Here is a 19,530-nt window from a genome sequence, read left to right as displayed (position 1 = left end):
TGTGTCCTTACAATACCAATACTTTGTGTCAGCCTTTGTATTAGAGATATGATCTAAAGTAAGCATATGATAAGGATAAAAGATGGATCGATAGAAAGGAGAGAGAGAAAGAAGGGTATCGATCCACCCGACCACCCCCGAGCGAAGGGATCGAGACAGACTCGAGCCTCGATCGGCGTCCCATACCACCGTCGTGGCGTCGAGTCGTACCTAGTGCTAGCGCGCTCGCTACAAGAGTTGACCCACCACAAGAACAGAGTCTCGACGTAGTCAAAAGATGATGAAATGAGGGTAGCTAGGCCTCTTATTTATAGTGATACCCAAGGCCCCCAGGCAAGTTCACACTTGGCCTAATGGGTTGCCTCAATACCGAGGATTAAAAGTAATCGTCCCCTTCTTTACACTCTCGTTTAACCCTCACACTTATCCACGTGTATAGAATACTACGGTAAATTCTCACCACGGGATATTATATGGTCATGCTCGTAACATACTCCCCCTCTTTAAAACATTGCACTCTTGCAATGGAAAGTTAGGGAAGTTAGTTCTGAGAGTATTTTCGCGTTCCCATGTGGCATCTTTTATGGATTTATCCATGTATTTTATTTTAAATTCTCGGATTTCTTTAGTACATAATTTTTTTGTTTTAACATCGAGAATTCTTTCTGGTACATGTGGTTTAGAAGATAATTCTTCAGAACTAACCAGAGTTTCAATTGTAATTGTATTGTCACCAGAACCTAGAAGTTCTTTTAGACGACTCACATGGAAAACTGGATGAATTTCAACACCATCGGGAAGAGCGAGACGATAGGTTGATGACCCAATGCATTTGAGGACTGTAAAAGGTCGACAAAACCGTGGGGCTAACATAGCATACTTACCCTTAGACAATGTCTTAGAATTGTGAGGTACACGTAAAAATACCTTCTGTCCAGGGTTGAATACACGAGGTTGCCTATGATGATCGACATAAACACGCGCCCTATCTTGAGCTATTTTTATATTATCATGTGCAATATGCAACATATCTTGCATATCCCGAAGAAAGTTTTGCGTACTTCGCAACTCATCATGATGTATATTAACATCAATCGGGGCTCGTGGCTAAAAACCATACATCAACATGGACTATATCCCGTCGATGTATGCTTGGAGTTGTTATAAGCAAACTCCAAAATTGGGAGATAACGTTCCCATTTTGTTGGTTTTGCACCAATGTATGCTCGAAGCATGTTCTCAATAATTTGATTTACTCGTTCCATCTATCCATCGAATTGAGGATGATCCGTGGAGCTCATGCTCAACGTAGTTTCTAACTTCTTAAAGACTTGCGTCTAGAAGTCACTAGTAAATTTTGGATCTCGATCACTCACAATATCCATCGGTAACCCATAAAAACGAAATAACTCATCAACGAATTGGTAAGCCAATTCAGGAGCTATTACCGTGGTTTTAGTAGCAATAAATCTGGCCATTTTAGTTAGTCTATCAACGACAACCCAGATGGCATCATGGCCTTTTTGGGTGCAAGGAAGGCTAACAATAAAATCCATGGATATACTTTCCCACTTATTATTGGGAATGTCCGAGGGATGTAAAATTCATGCGGCTTTAAGTCGCTCGACTTTGTTAACCTGACCTTGGTGACATTTAGTAACATAGTTATGTATGTCAGGATGCATCTTAGGCCAATAGCATTGAGTGGAGATGAGAATGAGTGTACGATGTATTCTAGGGTGCCCTGTTGAGGGTGCATCATGGCATTCAAAAAGAATTCTCTTTTTGACCTCAGGCAAATCTGGAACACAGACCTTCCCATTACGGTAGAGGAGACCGTTAGCAATGTGGAAGTATTCCTTCGAGGATGTGGTGGTGTTTGTTCCAAACTCAACTCTTGCCTATGATTTTGCAAATTAACTTTCATCAGGATACTTTCCTCGAAGGTGATCATAAAGATCTGATGTTATTTCAAGGAAGTTAAGCATGTTAACTTCACGGATGCGACTTAGTGCATTAGCAATAGTGTTCATGGAACCTTTACGTTACTGTATGGAAAAATCAAAGTCCTAGATGCGATCTGTCAGGAATAGTACTAAAGCAGAAATGGAATTAGTACTAAGAAGAGTAGTACTATTAGTACTAAGAGGACGGGACTGCGTGAGATTCCCGAGAGAGGAAGTGAGAAGAGGAGAGAGAGAGAGAGATGATGACAACAGCTCTTATATTATGTGAAAAGATAAGTACAAATCGGCTAAGAGGCTTAGGACTGGCGGTGAACCAATTTGGTTCAACATAATGCCTAGTGCCTTCTTTTATAATGTTGTCAGGAGTAATCCTGAAACTTCTAGAATGTTCCACAGAAATCTGGAATATACATTACTTTCATATAATAAAACATAAATGAAAATAATATCCTATGAATTACAATAAATGGTGTGATGGTTAAGAGCTCGACCCATATACCATAACGTCATGGGTTCAAGTCTTGCCATATCATGACACTATCTCCCCCTTAAAGATGACGAGTGGAACGAGTTGGCGCTGTCTGCGGACCGGGTTTGTCCGGATACTTTCGGTGAAAATCAGCAAGTAGATCCTGAGCATTGGCAACATGCTCGACGGGTTCCCAAGTGCGTTCGCTCAGACTATAACCAACCCAATCGACCAAATAATAAAGTTTGTTGCGAATAAGTTTGGAATCGAGGATGGCCGCAACTTCATACTCCGGGACGGCGTCCAACTCCAGCGGGGGCGGCGGTGGTGTAACACGATCGGGAATGGTGTTCGCTTTATAAGGTTCAAGAAGAGAACAATGGAAAACCGAATGTATCTGAAGCTGCGGAGGGAGATCAAGGCGGAATGTGACATCATTAACTTTACCCGTAATACGGAAAGGACCGAGTCGTCGATAATCCAACTTGTCGCACGGTCGAGTAGTCTTGATGTGACGACGTAAGAGCCATACTCGATCTCTGATGGCAAAAGAGGGAAGCCGATGATGATCCGCGTAAGTCTTCTGTGTCTATTGAGCATGACGAAGATGAGTCGAGAGATCTGTCTGGATCTTGCTTAGTCTCTCAAAATGATCCCCGGCACGAGGATTGGTAGGTAGCTCAGGGGTGTCGATCACCGACCAGTGAGGATGAGAACCGGTATAAGTGTAGAATGGGGAGACCTGAGTCGAGGAGTGAACAACATTATTATACGCAAACTCCGCAAAGTGGAGAATCTCGGCCCAACCGTCCTGTTGATAACTCAGGAAACACCAGAGATATTGCTCCAACGTTTGGTTTGTTCGTTCTGCCTACCCATCGGTCTGAGGATGGTAACCGGAGGAGAGGTTGCAAGAGACCTTGAGCATCTCGAAGAGATGCTGCCAAAATTTGGAGTAAAATTGCGGGCCTCGGTCACTCATAATACTGTCTGGGAGGCTATGATGCCGAAATACCTCACGCATGACTAGGGCGGCGGTTTCCTCGCTAGTGATAGCCTTAGTACACGGAACAAAATGTGCCATCTTCGTATATCGATCGACGACGGTTAAGATAACATCGAACCCCTGCGAGACCGGTAGATCTGTGATAAAATCAAGACAAATAGACTGCCACGGCTTACTTGGAATCGGTAAGGGTTCCAACAAGCCATATGGATGGTGTCGTGGCATCTTTGCTCGGCAGCAAGCATCACAGGTCCGAACGTAGTCGTCGACAAAACGGCGCATGTGGGGCCACCAAAAAGATCGTTGCACTAGCTCCAACTTCTTAGTACTACCGAAATGTCCCGCCGTATGGGTGTCGTGACAATATTGGACGATTTGAAGGCGACAAGAGCAATCGGGGACATATACACGCTTTTTAAAGAATAACAAACCATCATGATATTCGAATTGTCAGTAGTCAATACCTGGTTGTTGAGACTGAGAACAGGATGCCCGAGAAGTATCAATGTGCGCCAAGATGTCTTGAACAAAACTATCCGTCTTCAAGTTTGCACGTATGTCATCGGTAATCCGTGAATCTATCGGGGTGTCAAAAATCCACATCGTGTGCAAGATATGAACGCCGTGATAGTGCATCTGCTTTTCCTTGCTGCTTCCCCGGTCGATATGTGATTTTGAAGTCGAAACGCGTGAGGAATTGCGCCCACCGAGCTTGCCGTCGATTTAGTACGCGAGCGTTCTGGAAATAAAGAAATTTTTATGATCACTAAAGACAACGACCTGATGTGGAGAGCCCTCTAAGAAATGCCGCCATTGCACAAATGAATCCACGATGGCTAATAACTCCTTGTCATGTATTTCGTAGTTAATTTCAGCAACATCGAATTTGCGCGAATGGAAAGCCACCGGATGCAACTCTTCTTTATCTCCTTGTTGAGAAAGGATGCTACCGAGGGTGAAATCGGAAGCATCGGCCTCCATAATGAATGGTTTGCTAGTATCCACATGAGCTAGAATTGGTGCTGATGTAAAGGCTTTCTTAACATGCCGAAAAGCCATATCTACTTCAATGGACCAAAGAAATGCTTGGGCCTTCTTCGTAAGTTGTGTGAGGGGTAGGATAATCTTCGAGGAGATGACGTAGCCTAGAAATTCCACTTGCTTGCAGTCAAAGCTACATTTTTCTAGCTTGGCATAAAGACCATTCTCGCGGAGTCGATTTAATACTAATAGTACATGAGAATCGTGCTCTTCCTGGGTCTTCGAATAAATCAATAGATCATCCAGATAAATGATCAAACAGATATCCAAGAGATCTCTGAATATATCATTTGCCATGTGTTGGAAGACTGCGGGTGCATTGGTTAAGCCAAATGGCATAACAGTATACTCGAAATACCCATACCGCGTGCGAAAGGCGGTCTTCCACTCATCTCCCGGTCGGATCCACATGAGGTTATACACTCCTCGTAGGTCGATTTTAGTAAAAAACTTGGCACCATTAACTCACTCTAAAAGACTTGATATAAGAGGAAGTGCATGCCTATTCCGAATGGTGACTTTATTCAATCCGCGGTAATCAACGACAAGACGAAGTGAGCCATCTTTCTTCTTGACAAAGAAGATAAGTGCACCGGCTCGAGATTTCGAATGGCGGATGAACCCACTTGCCAAGTTCTCCTCTATGTAGGCTCGAAGGACCTCTAACTCGGTGGGTGACAAGTTGTAAATTGGTCCCCATGGTGGCTCGGTTCCTTGTCCCGCATTGGGACGGTGATGCGGAAGGGTACCGTCTTTTACCTTGTCAAATACATCGGCATAAGGATGATATTTTGCCAGAAGTTGTACTGAGGAGTCCTTCTTAATAGTGCTGGAAGGATGTACTGATATTGCAAATAGGAACATTGCCTCCTTGTGTCCTTCTTCGCATAAATGATGGAGTGAGATGGTCGAAACTCGATGAGTAGGTTCTTGGGGTGGTCAATATCGGACTTCTCTTGTTCTCCAATCTATGGCTGGATTATGTAATTGAAACCAAGGTAATCCTAGGACAATGGGATGCTCTGGACTACTAATTATATTAAATGATATTACACACACAAAACTACATAGGACAACTTGAATGGGTTCTAGTTCTTCTACAATATTCCCAGAAGCAATGGGACGACCATCAATGACTACTACAAATGCGGGACAAGGAAGTTTTCTTAGGGATATCTGAGAAGCTTGGGCAAAATTTCGATCCATGAAACAAGAATTAGCTCCGGAATCTAAGAGTGCTAGGACGGGTACTGGGGGAGTACTTTTAGTACTAACAATGACTTGGGCTAGGAACACATTGCTAACTTGCTTGGAAGAAATGCCGCCATTGCACAAATGAATCCACGATGGCTAATAACTCCTTGTCATGTATTTCGTAGTTAATTTCGGCAACATCGAATTTGCGCGAATGGCAAGCCACCGGATGCAACTCTTCTTTATCTCCTTGTTGAGAAAGGATGCTACCGAGGGCGAAATCGGAAGCATCGGCCTCCATAATGAATGGTTTGCTAGTATCCACATGAGCTAGAATTGGTGCTGATGTAAAGGCTTTCTTAACATGCCGAAAAGCCATATCTACTTCAATGGACCAAAGAAATGCTTGGGCCTTCTTCGTAAGTTGTGTGAGGGGTAGGATAATCTTCGAGGAGATGACGTAGCCTAGAAATTCCACTTGCTTGCAGTCAAAGCTACATTTTTCTAGCTTGGCATAAAGACCATTCTCGCGGAGTCGATTTAATACTAATAGTACATGAGAATCGTGCTCTTCCTGGGTCTTCGAATAAATCAATAGATCATCCAGATAAATGATCAAACAGATATCCAAGAGATCTCTGAATATATCATTTGCCATGTGTTGGAAGACTGCGGGTGCATTGGTTAAGCCAAATGGCATAACAGTATACTCGAAATACCCATACCGCGTGCGAAAGGCGGTCTTCCACTCATCTCCCGGTCGGATCCACATGAGGTTATACACTCCTCGTAGGTCGATTTTAGTAAAAAACTTGGCACCATTAACTCACTCTAAAAGACTTGATATAAGAGGAAGTGCATGCCTATTCCGAATGGTGACTTTATTCAATCCGCGGTAATCAACGACAAGACGAAGTGAGCCATCTTTCTTCTTGACAAAGAAGATGAGTGCACCGGCTCGAGATTTCGAATGGCGGATGAACCCACTTGCCAAGTTCTCCTCTATGTAGGCTCGAAGGACCTCTAACTCGGTGGGTGACAAGTTGTAAATTGGTCCCCATGGTGGCTCGGTTCCTTGTCCCGCATTGGGACGGTGATGCGGAAGGGTACCGTCTTTTACCTTGTCAAATACATCGGCATAAGGATGATATTTTGCCAGAAGTTGTACTGAGGAGTCCTTCTTAATAGTGCTGGAAGGATGTACTGATATTGCAAATAGGAACATTGCCTCCTTGTGTCCTTCTTCGCGTAAATGATGGAGTGAGATGGTCGAAACTCGATGAGTAGGTTCTTGGGGTGGTCAATATCGGACTTCTCTTGTTCTCCAATCTATGGCTGGATTATGTAATTGAAACCAAGGTAATCCTAGGACAATGGGATGCTCTGGACTACTAATTATATTAAATGATATTACACACACAAAACTACATAGGACAACTTGAATGGGTTCTAGTTCTTCTACAATATTCCCAGAAGCAATGGGACGACCATCAATGACTACTACAAATGCGGGACAAGGAAGTTTTCTTAGGGATATCTGAGAAGCTTGGGCAAAATTTCGATCCATGAAACAAGAATTAGCTCCGGAATCTAAGAGTGCTAGGACGGGTACTGGGGGAGTACTTTTAGTACTAACAATGACTTGGGCTAGGAACACATTGCTAACTTGCTTGGAAGAAATGCCGCCATTGCACAAATGAATCCACGATGGCTAATAACTCCTTGTCATGTATTTCGTAGTTAATTTCGGCAACATCGAATTTGCGCGAATGGAAAGCCACCGGATGCAACTCTTCTTTATCTCCTTGTTGAGAAAGGATGCTACCGAGGGCGAAATCGGAAGCATCGGCCTCCATAATGAATGGTTTGCTAGTATCCACATGAGCTAGAATTGGTGCTGATGTAAAGGCTTTCTTAACATGCCGAAAAGTCATATCTACTTCAATGGACCAAAGAAATGCTTGGGCCTTCTTCGTAAGTTGTGTGAGGGGTAGGATAATCTTTGAGGAGATGACGTAGCCTAGAAATTCCACTTGCTTGCAGTCAAAGCTACATTTTTCTAGCTTGGCATAAAGACCATTCTCGCGGAGTCGATTTAATACTAATAGTACATGAGAATCGTGCTCTTCCTGGGTCTTCGAATAAATCAATAGATCATCCAGATAAATGATCAAACAGATATCCAAGAGATCTCTGAATATATCATTTGCCATGTGTTGGAAGACTGCGGGTGCATTGGTTAAGCCAAATGGCATAACAGTATACGCGAAATGCGAAAGGCGGTCTTCCATTCATCTCCCGGTCGGATCCGCACGAGGTTATACGCTCCTCGTAGATCGATTTTGGTAAAAAACTTGGCACCATTAACTCGCTCTAAAAGACTTGATATAAGAGGAAGTGCATACCTATTCCGGATGGTGACCTTATTCAATTCGCGGTAATCAACGACGAGACGAAGTGAGCCATCTTTCTTCTTGACAAAGAAGATGGGTGCACCGGCCGGAGATTCCGAATGACGGATGAACCCGCTTGCCAAGGTCTCCTCTATGTAGGCTCGAAGGACTTCTAACTCGGTGGGTGACAAGTTGTAAATTGGTCCCCATGGTGGCTCGGTTCCTGGTTGTAAATCGATGGGACAGTCATAGGGACGGTGATGCGGAAGGGTACCGTCTTTTACCTTGTCAAATACATCGGCATAAGGATGATATTTTGCCAGAAGTTGTACTGAGGAGTCCTTCTTAATAGTGCTGGAAGGATGTACTGATATTGCAAATAGGAACATTGCCTCCTTGTGTCCTTCTTCGCGTAAATGATGGAGTGAGATGGTCGAAACTCGATGAGTAGGTTCTTGGGGTGGTCAATATCGGACTTCTCTTGTTCTCCAATCTATGGCTGGATTATGTAATTGAAACCAAGGTAATCCTAGGACAATGGGATGCTCTGGACTACTAATTATATTAAATGATATTACACACACAAAACTACATAGGACAACTTGAATGGGTTCTAGTTCTTCTACAATATTCCCAGAAGCAATGGGACGACCATCAATGACTACTACAAATGCGGGACAAGGAAGTTTTCTTAGGGATATCTGAGAAGCTTGGGCAAAATTTCGATCCATGAAACAAGAATTAGCTCCGGAATCTAAGAGTGCTAGGACGGGTACTGGGGGAGTACTTTTAGTACTAACAATGACTTGGGCTAGGAACACATTGCTAACTTGCTTGGAAGGAATGGAACCACTAATGGGCTGTACAGATCTAGGGCTGCTGTCCAACCAAACGGCTCCTATTTTGGCTGGACTCAATCGTTTAACTCTTCATCTAATTGACTAAGGATTTCAAATTTTTTTGAGATACTTGGGCTATTAGTACTATGAATACTATCTGACACTCTATTAGTACTATTAATACTATCAGACACTCCGAAGGGAAGAATTGACTCGGGTTTAGTACAAGAGATGATTTGATTTACCTGTCTTCTTGGCCTATGGGGACAATTGATGGCGATATGCCCTGGTCCACCACAATAAAGACATAATCGATTGGCACGTCGTCGTTGCTTTTCTTCTTCCGATAATGGGCCGCGTCAACGCATGCTGTCAATCTCCATCGGTGTCGGAATATTGGCTTGGGGTACATCGCGTGCAAACGGTTTAGCCGTGACTGAGGCATATGTGGGTTCCGGCCGAGAGCGTGGTATTTGTAACTGACGCTCCGAACGCCGTTCGAAAAGGCGGTTGTCGCATCGGACCGCTCGATTGATTGCCTTCGTAAGAGACTTTGGTTCTTCGGGGAAGGTTAAAAGCAGATCTTTGACATCATTGTGGAAGCCGTAGTGAAACTGGTACATGAGGGCCTGATCATCCCAAGGAATATCTGAGACGAGTGGACGGAAATCCGCCGCGTAGGCAGAGGCTGGACGATCGCCTTGACGCAATCTTCGGATCTTGTTGATCGCCGTCCAGATGTTGTCGGTATCTCCAAAGTAGGCTTTAAACTCACCAATAAAATCTTCAAAGTTATTAAGCAAGGGTGATTGTTTTTCTAGAAGCGGAGCGAACCATGCCAAGGCTGAGCTGCTAAGTAACGTGCCTATTAGGCCGACTCGAGATGCATCAGTGGGATATCTGGAAGGATGCATCTGGATGACTAAGCGTACCTGATTAAGGAATCCCCGAAATTGCGATCGCGTTCCATCAAATTTCACAAGAAGTCCAATCTTGGGCTCTTTATGAAATCCTTGGGGACTTGATCCTTGTTGTTGCAACGCTGCTTCGAGTTGTTGTACCCGTAATGCTAACTCCCCATGTTGTTGTTGCGTTTGTTGTTTTTCGAGAGCGATTTGTTGCAGATCCCCTATCAACCGTTGGTTTTTCTTGTTCCAGGGCAACAAACTTTTCTTTTAGGCACTGTAACTTGGAGAAAACGGATTGATATTCTTGGGCGCTAACAGTAGCCATAGTATAGGGAAAAGGGTAGGAGGATGAGGGAGAACGACAAGTAGGCTGGAGGAAAGGAAAAAATTGGTTCAAACTGTCAAGAATAGTACTAAAGCAGAGATGGAATTAGTACTAAGAAGAGTAGTACTATTAGTACTAAGAGGACGGAACTACGTGAGATTCCCGAGAGAGGATGTGAGAAGAGGAGAGAGAGAGAGAGAGAGATGATAATGACAACAGCTCTTATATTATGTCCAAAGATAAGTACAAATCGGCTAAGAGGCTTAAGACTGGCGTCGAACCAATTTGGTTCAACATAATGCCTAGTGCCTTCTTTTATAGTGTTGTCAGGAGTAATCCTGAAACTTCTAGAATGTTCCAGAGAAATCTGGAATATACATTACTTTCTTATAATAAAACATAAATGAAAATAATATCGTAATTCAAGAGCTCGACCCATATACCATAAGGTCATGGGTTCGAGTCTTGCCATATCATGACACGATCAGCCCATCGTGCCTTACGATCTTTTTGGTCTTGTTGGTGACAAAAATATTTAAAGGACTTGTGGTCCGTAGTTACCACAAAATGATTTTCCATAAAGATAATGGCGCCATGTTTTGAGCGCATGTATAACTGCAAAATAATTCCTTTTCTTGAACGGTATACTGACATTGAGCAGAATCAAGTTTCTTACTCTCGAATGCTATTGGTTTACCATCTTGATATAAGACAACACCTATAGCATAATCGCTTGCATCGGTTTCAACCTCAAAAGGTTTGAAGGATCCGGTAAAAGAAGTGAAGGAACCTTGCACACCAAGTCCTTGAGTTCCTTAAAGGCAAGGTCTAGTGTAGCATTCCAGACAATAGGTTTTGTAGACTTACGTTGTCGTGCCTTTTGGCGCCAGATCGTTTGCATGAGTCAGGTGGCAACCACTGAGGTTTTGGACTAGGAGAAAAGAAAATTCTAAGGCAATGAAGAATATGAAATATGTTATAAGAAAGAAAGATATGAAAAACTCGTGAATCCCACGAGTATAGTGTATTAATTGATACTTAGAATGTAACTTGGGAGAAATAGATGGCAAAATCGTGAATCCCACGAATATTTTTTTATTAATCAATCCTTGTAAAATAATCAACAACCCCCCATACATCTTTCTCTCCTCCTTATATAAGGATGGAAGAGGCTAAGCATAGCTTCATGCTTTTTCTAGAGTGTTCATGCACACTAAATGTGCATGAGTTGCCTTTTTACACTATGTTTTTATTTCCTAAATATAGTGCTCATGCTCGTTAGATGTGCACGAGTCATTTTTCATTGGTGTACATTTTTTTATTATAAATAAAGTATTCACGCATTCTAAAAAACATGCATGACTTACCTTTTAATAAAGGTAGGCGTAAATAAAGGTCTTATACGTATTAAATCTATATTTAGAACACTTAGGATAAGTTAGTACAATGGTAAGGTTGGGGTTTATCTATATAGAGGTATAGGGTTTGAATCTTGCCTTGTGCATGTAAAACATATTTTTAATATTTTATTTTATTTATTATACGTACTTTAAATCGGATATAGTATTTTACATATTTCATGTAGTGTGTGATTCACACTACGACACTCGCCCTCTCCGAACCCGCACATCCTCCGGTATGTGCCGAAGTCCCCGATGCTTTCTATTCATCTTCATCCGAAGCTTCCTCCGATTCTCCCCTTAAGTCGACTATGAGTTGTAATCCACTTTCTTCGCTTTCCGCATCACCGCAATCTTCGTCCGATTGCTCCTTCTTGTCGGTCTTGTCTAGGATCACATAAGGTTCTTCATCAGTCCGCTTCTTGAAAATCTTCACCCGTTTCCCAGCTATAGACACTCGTAGCATCGTTCCATCCAACTCGCATAGTCGGTAAGTTCTGTTGTCGAAAACTTTCCGAACCTCGTATGGCCCGAACCACCTTTTCGCGAACTTCCACATCGTTCTATGTTGATGATCCAAACTACTGTCGTAGACAATCACCCAATCTCCTTCTTCAATCTTCCGCAGTCGTAGTCAGTGCTTTGTGTCGAACATGCTTTTATTCCGGAATCGCGCTTCTTGTTGTCGGCGCATTGCTTCCGCTACGTCTTCCGGTCTTCCGGTCTTCCCTCTAGTTGTCGTATCTGGACCGCTAGTAGTTCTTTCCGGCTCATCTCTTCCTTCCACGGTAGCATTGTCCATGTTGCGATCGCGGTTTCCGTTGGCATTATCGGTGCTTGTCCGGTCATGAGTTCTGCCGGCATGTAACCGGTTACGGAGCTATGTGTCGTCCGATCCGCCCATAGTGCATACGGAAGCATCTGCGACCAATTCTTCACACTTCCATCGCATGCCTTCGCAAGTGCTTTGACGATCAGACTATGTCCTCGTTCAATCTTCCCGTTGGCTTCTGGATTGTATGCCGTTGTCAATGTTAACCGAACTCCATGTTTGGTGAAGAATTCCTTAGCTTTATCAGAGTTGAGTTCTCCCCGATCCGCAATCACTTGTACCTGCAAAACACCTCCTCCAAAAGAAATTGGCATACCGCAGAACATGTTTTCCTTCGTAGCGCCCGACCTTCTACTTGGTTTGTGAGATCTTCCCGAGCTAACATCAAGTACTTCTTTTGTCTGATCCCAGTTGGCATGGCTACAATATCGACCATCCATTTGAAATTGATTGTCGGTGAGAATGTCAGATGTAACTCATCTCGGTGTCGAACTCCGGAGTAGATTTGACACTTCTCGCAGCTTTCCGTGAATTCCGCTATATCTTTGTACATGTTCTTCCACCAATATTTTTGTTTGATTTGCACAAAAGTTGCCCATGTTCCTCAATGTCCAGCCCAATCGGATTCGTGAAATTCGGACATTATCCGGTTTCGTTGCTCTTTCGTCCCGACTACCCGAAGTGGTATGCCATCCGGTCTTTTCGGCTCCCTCCTATTAACCCATTTTTCAAGAAGAACTTTCGAACTTGCCGCTTCTTACTTCAGATCTCGGATCTCTTCTCTTTATTGTCCGATGATTTCTCGATTTCTTGTAGCACTTTCCCGATCAGCAAGCTTTCTCCCTCGTATTCTTCTTTCCAGAATTCTCGGATTATGTTCACCCGGCATATGTGCTCTGAAGCAAAGTAGTCTTCGGAAACTTCTTCATTATCGGATTCGGTTATGTCATCTCCGAACCTCGCCCTTGATAGCATATCCGCTACCGCATTGTCTTTTCCGGAGATGTGTCGTACCTCCGGATTAAGCGACTTAACATATGCAATCCATCTTAGCATAGCCACATCCGGTATCGTGCAACACCGCATCATCCCGAGTATCGGAAGACAATCCGTTTCGATCACTACTTCAACCCCGATCAAATAATCTTGATCCGATTTGATTGCCGACATGACTCCCCATAATTCTCTTTTGACTTGTGCATATCCGCGTTGCCTTTCATTGAGAACCTTTGCTCCGAATCGGATCGGATATCGCGAACCATCCGGATCGGCTTGATTGATGACCCATCCGATTCCATTTGGACTCGTGGCAACCATTACTATGATCAGTCGGTCATAGTTCAACTTCTTTAGTGCTTTTGCCCTCCGTAGTGATTTCTTGAGCTTCTTCACAGCTTTGGTATGCTCCGGTTTCCATTCAATCTTCTTACCCTTCCGCAACAAGTGATAGAGTGGGTCCGCAATATGTGCATAGTGCGGAATCCATATGTGATAGAGTGCACATGCTCCGAGAAACCTTCGGACTTCAGATTGTGACTCGCATTTTTCTTTCATAGCTTGAATTGCATCGATCTTGGTCGGTGACGGTCTTCGGCCGTAGGGCCCACATAGATATCCGACTACCAATATTTCTTCTTGCTCGAATGCCGATTTCTCCCCGGAAAGTGTTAGGTGCACATCTTCTAACTTTCGAAGCACTTTCTCGCAATCGCGAATATGGTCGACTACGAACTTTCGGCATCCTCGATCATCCATAGTTTCATCGTTTTCTTCTACCGCGCATCCTTTCATCGGAATGTCATCCAGGAAAAGCATCGTTATCTCCGGAATGCAGTCTCGAAGCACCTTGTTCATTGCATTCATCATATGTGCGACCGAGTTCGTCGCGCCTTGTGGTAGCGTACACATCCGGACTAATCCTATCGGTGTCCGCATGGTAGTGATGTCTCGGCTCTCCACGGCTAGCTGGAATTGGTCATACCCCGAGTATAGGTCTCCGATGGAGTATATCGCTCGACCGGCAAATGCTTCCGCAAATTCATCCACTATCGGACCGACTCCGGAGTTCCGGATCATGACTTTGTTTACCGATTGCAAGTCTTGGATAAATCGGAGTGACCCATTCTTCTTCGGAACCGTAAACCATCGATTTGAGTACGGAGCACTTGATGGCTCTAGAATCCCCATCGCCACCTTCTCCTTGAGCAAGTTGATGACTTTCAAAATATGTGTCCGTGGCACCGGAATCGGCTTCAGGTTCCACGGCACATGGTCAATCATGAAGATCACCATCGGCTCCACTATCTTCGGATCAACGCACCCTATCTCCTTCAATGTGAATGCAAATGCTTTCCCATGTTGTTCCAACATCCCTCGGAATCGTTCTTCTTCATTTTGTAAAAGGAAACCACCTCCACCAATCCAAAGTTTCTTCCGGGGTCTCATCCTTGAAGGCATGTCCAATATCCACGGACTTCTGAAGTGTCGGATCTCCCGAGACTTCTTTCCTCTTTTGTTCGCTATCGGCAGGTAGTGGTCCCGCGGCCACATTCACCTTCTTCTCCACGGTCTTGTATTTCATACTTACCATTGCTTCTTCTTTGCGGAGCATATCCGGCCCCATTTTCACAATGATCTCGTACATCTCGACCGATTCCACCAGGACTACCCGGTCTCCCTGGCTTGTATCTTTCGCGAGCTCTTCAAGCCGTTGTAGCGTGCTCCCATAGAACATTTCTTCAACTATTCCCACGATTTCTTCATCTTCTTTTATTATTGATGCCGACCGTAACTTATCCTCCACTTTTCGGTATTCTTTCTTCATTCCTCCGGTTACGGCCATGTACATAGATGCCCCATCCGGACCGATTCGTACTTGTTTTGCTCCGAGAGTTTTCTCCTGTGTGGGGTATCAGGGCTTCTCGGACTATCACTTCCCCACTACGCAACAGTCCACTCTAAAAATCCATCCTTGTTTGGGACAAGAGCTCTCTCTTGTTCCTTTCATAATTTGCCGACACCGTTAGGAATTGGACGGTGGACGGATTTCCCTCCGTTTTGGCTCCGGATTCGTGCAAAAGCCGCACCGCTATCGAGCACCTTCGTCTCCATCCGTGATGCCATGATAAAGGGTTGCCCGAGGATCACGGAGTGTGAGACCTCGTCTTATACGAAGAAATTTTGGTCGATCTCAACATCCCCGATCTTCACCGTCACATCCGGACAAGCCGCAAATAGATCTTCCATTGCTTTAGTGGCCACCCGGATCTTCCATCCATGATTGGTGTTAATAGGCCACTTCCCCTTCCGGTAGAACTCTTTGGACATCAAATTGATCTCCGATCCGTGATCAATCAATGCTAGCACGGGCTCTTTGATGTTGCCGATTCGGACCGGAGTCTCCGTAGTTACACGTGCCCAGTGTGGCTTTGTATAGTGGGAATTCGGAATCTCGTCCTCCACTTCGGTGTCGTTCATCATAATGGTATTTGCATTCACCATCGGCGCATTTTCCTCTGTATTTTGTCTTTTTCATTTTACGAGATCCATAAGATCATGGAACTCCTTTTTTGCTATTCCGAGTAGTTCTCGAAGTGAAAAATCTACCCGGCTGTCGAGGATTCTCTCCCCGAACACCTTTTTCAAGTCCGTTTGTTGTTCGATGTCCGAGGCGAGCTTGAATGCTGGAATCGTTTTTCCTTTCCCTCTTCCGTCGGAGTTCCAGCTCTCCGGTGTCTTCGATGGTCCAGCCGCATCCTCCGTGCATCGCCGCTTCTCATCCACATACACCTCATGTAATTGACATAGGGCGTATACGCTATTCTTATCGACGGGGCACTCCCATCCCGTAGCTTCCCGAATGCCTTCCGCGGTGCTTCGGATCTCATTAGAGTCGGTTTTCTCGTTGTTTTCTAGCACTTCCGGCCAAAAAGACACCTTTGCTCCCGATGACTCCCCGACACGTATTCCCGCGGTTGTCGTGTAATTGCTCTTCGCCGCTATTTCCTCCTCTAGGACCTTCTTCATGCTGCCTTTTCGGATGTTCGGTCGAAGCGGCTTCCGAGAGTCCATCGAATGAATCTGATTTCCCTCGTAGTAGATAAGATCCCATCGTAGCGCTTCCTTGTATTCGTCGCAATCCCTCTGATCATGTTCGGTGCTATCGCACCATATGCACCGACGGTCCATATACTTGGAACTTGTGGGACGGTCATCCGACTTCTTCACCATCGCGATTTTTAAATTCTCCATCTCCTTCAGCAATTGCTCCACCATAGTTGCATCGATTCCCTTCTCGGTCATAGCTTCCCGAGCCCGCGGTTGATGGTCTTCCGATCCGAATCTCAATTTTGGGATCAGTTCCAAAACCCTCTTTTCTTCGTTGGCAAGCCATTGCCCCCTCTTTGTGTATCGCGCGACGATATCCCGCACGCTTTCCCATGTTTCGGTGAGGCCACTCTCGGTATTCGTGTCCTCTAGAAGCACTCCAAGATCCTTCCGGTCCCGGACGTCTACGGCTCGTAAGAACATGATAACTTTGTCTGGTGCGAGGATAGCTTGATCTCTCGCAGACAACCTCCCGAACCGACTTTCGAATGCCGAAAACACATCGAGGACCTTCATCCCCTTGTCCAGCATTTCTACCCAATCCTCGAATCCTCTCCACGTTGCCTTGGAGGAGTCCTCGATAGCGAACGTGGTCTTTAGCGCCTCTTCAAATGCTTCCCACGTCAGATTTTGTTGTCGTAGCCCGTGGATACTTGCTTGAAGCCCGTCGGTAGCTACCCGATTGAAGGATATCACTTGTAGTCCTTCCAAAATCCCACATCGTATCATTTCCGCCTTGTAGTCCCGATGATAGCGTGATACGTCCTTCCCGTTGAATTGCCCGATCCGTTGCATGAGTCGCTCTACTGCCGCCGCTATCTCCGACATCATCGCACGTTGTTCTTGAAGCATCCGCTCGAACATCATCATCATGTTGTTAGCCTCCGATTTATTTTCCATCTCCTTGCCACCCGTGTTCACGTTAGGTTCACCACTTGTGTCGTGCCTTTTGGCGCCGGATCGTTTGCGTGAGTCTGGTGGCAACCACTGAGGTTTTGGACTAGGAGAAAAGAAAATTCTAAGGCAATGAAGAATATGAAATATGTTGTAAGAAAGAAAGATATGAAAAACTCGTGAATCCCACGAGTATAGTGTATTAATTGATACTTAGAATGTAAGGGAGAAATAGATGGCAAAATCGTGAATCCCACGAATATTTTTTTATTAATCAATCCTTGTAAAATAATCAACAACCCCCCATACATCTTTCTCTCCTCCTTATATAAGGATGGAAGAGGCTAAGCATAGCTTCATGCTTTTTCTAGGGTGTTCATGCACACTAAATGTGCATGAGTTGCCTTTTTACACTATGCTTTTATTTCCTAAATATAGTGCTCATGCTCGTTAAATGTGCACGAGTCATTTTTCATTGGTGTACATTTTTTTTATTATAAATAAAGTATTCACGCATTCTAAAAAACATGCATGACTTACCTTTTAATAAAGGTAGGCGTAAATAAAGGTCTTATATGTATTAAATCTATATTTAAAACACTTAGGATAAGTTAGTACAATGGTAAGGTTGGGGTTTATCTAGATAGAGGTACAGGGTTTGAATCTTGCCTTATGCATGTAAAACATATTTTTAATATTTTATTTTATTTATTATACGTACTTTAAATCGGATATAGTATTTTACATATTTCACGTAATGTGTGATTCACACTACGACAACACGTTTGACCAAGAGAACTAGTGCACCCCATGGAGATTTACTATAACGTATATAACCCATTCGTAAATAGTCCTTGAGTTGCTTAGATACCTCATCCTCTTTGGATAAACTTAAACAATAAGGAGGTATACTTATTGGTGCAACACCAGGTACAATATTTATACGATGGTCTATATTATGTTTAGGAGGTAACCCATCTGGTAGTTCACTCGGAAAATCATCACGAAAATCATTTAAGATTTCATCAAGTTGTTGTTCAAAATATGTTAACTGAACCGAGACATTATCGATATTGTAAACATGAATATCTGGATCAAGTACACAATAAAATAGAGTAGAACAAGACAACTCAGATATTGATGGAGAGGAAGCAATCGAGAGGGATTGTTTTTTTACACATTGAATAAAATGAGTACAATCGTTCAGTACAAAAGTTATTGATTGATGAACCCAATTAATAGATAAAGAAGAGTTTTTATTCTAGAACCAGGGATAACCCAGTATTACATCAGTGGTACAAAGATTCATTACATAGAAGTCTACTTCCTCTATATAAATATCAATAGAAATTCCTAACGAATGAATCGCCTCATTTGATGTATTGTACTCTTCCATCAGCCAAGTGCATCGTATAGGTGTGATCACTTATGGTGGGTTGGATTCCCCATATCTGAACCAAATGATCATTCACAAAATTGTGTGAGCTTCCCGAATCAAACAAAAATTTTACGGGAGATCTATTGATATACCCGTTGTCGTGCCTTTCGGCGTCGGATCATTGCATGAGTCGGGTGGGAACCGCTGGGGTTTTGGACTAGGAGGAGGAAGAACTTGAGATGAATCTAGTTATGAATAGATTTTAAGAATCAATAGGAATAGATTGGAAAAGAAAGATATAGAAACTTGTGAATCCCACAAGCATAGTTTATTTTATTAATCATTAATTTTTAACCCTAATGATTTTTCATCCATAATTTTCTCCCCCCTATTACATTGTGCTCCCATCCTTATATAGTGATTCAAGAGAGTCTTAGCAATCCATGCTTTTTCACTAACTATGGACTCCATGCTTTCTCTATCTATAGACTATATGCTTTCTCTAACATGCTTTTTCTAAAAGTGATCCTGCTTTTCTAACCTCATGCGTTTTTATCGACTATAGTGTTTATGCACGCTAAATGTGCATGTGTAACTTTTTTCTATCATGTGTTTTTCTTCTAACTAAAGTTTTTCCTAGAAAATATACGTGAACTTACCTTTCTACGTGGGATATCTTCTTTTTTAAATCTTATGATGTGTTAGTGTAATGGTAAGGCTTTACATTATTAACACGGAGGTACAAGGTTCAAATCTTGCCCTATGCACGTAATTTAT

The sequence above is a fragment of the Azolla caroliniana genome, unplaced genomic scaffold (assembly GCF_043228905.1).
Source record: "Azolla caroliniana isolate FFs.n. ecotype wild unplaced genomic scaffold, voAzoCaro1.0.p SCAF_9, whole genome shotgun sequence".
Classification (NCBI taxonomy): domain Eukaryota; kingdom Viridiplantae; phylum Streptophyta; class Polypodiopsida; order Salviniales; family Salviniaceae; genus Azolla; species Azolla caroliniana.
This window is presented reverse-complemented; position numbering follows the sequence as displayed.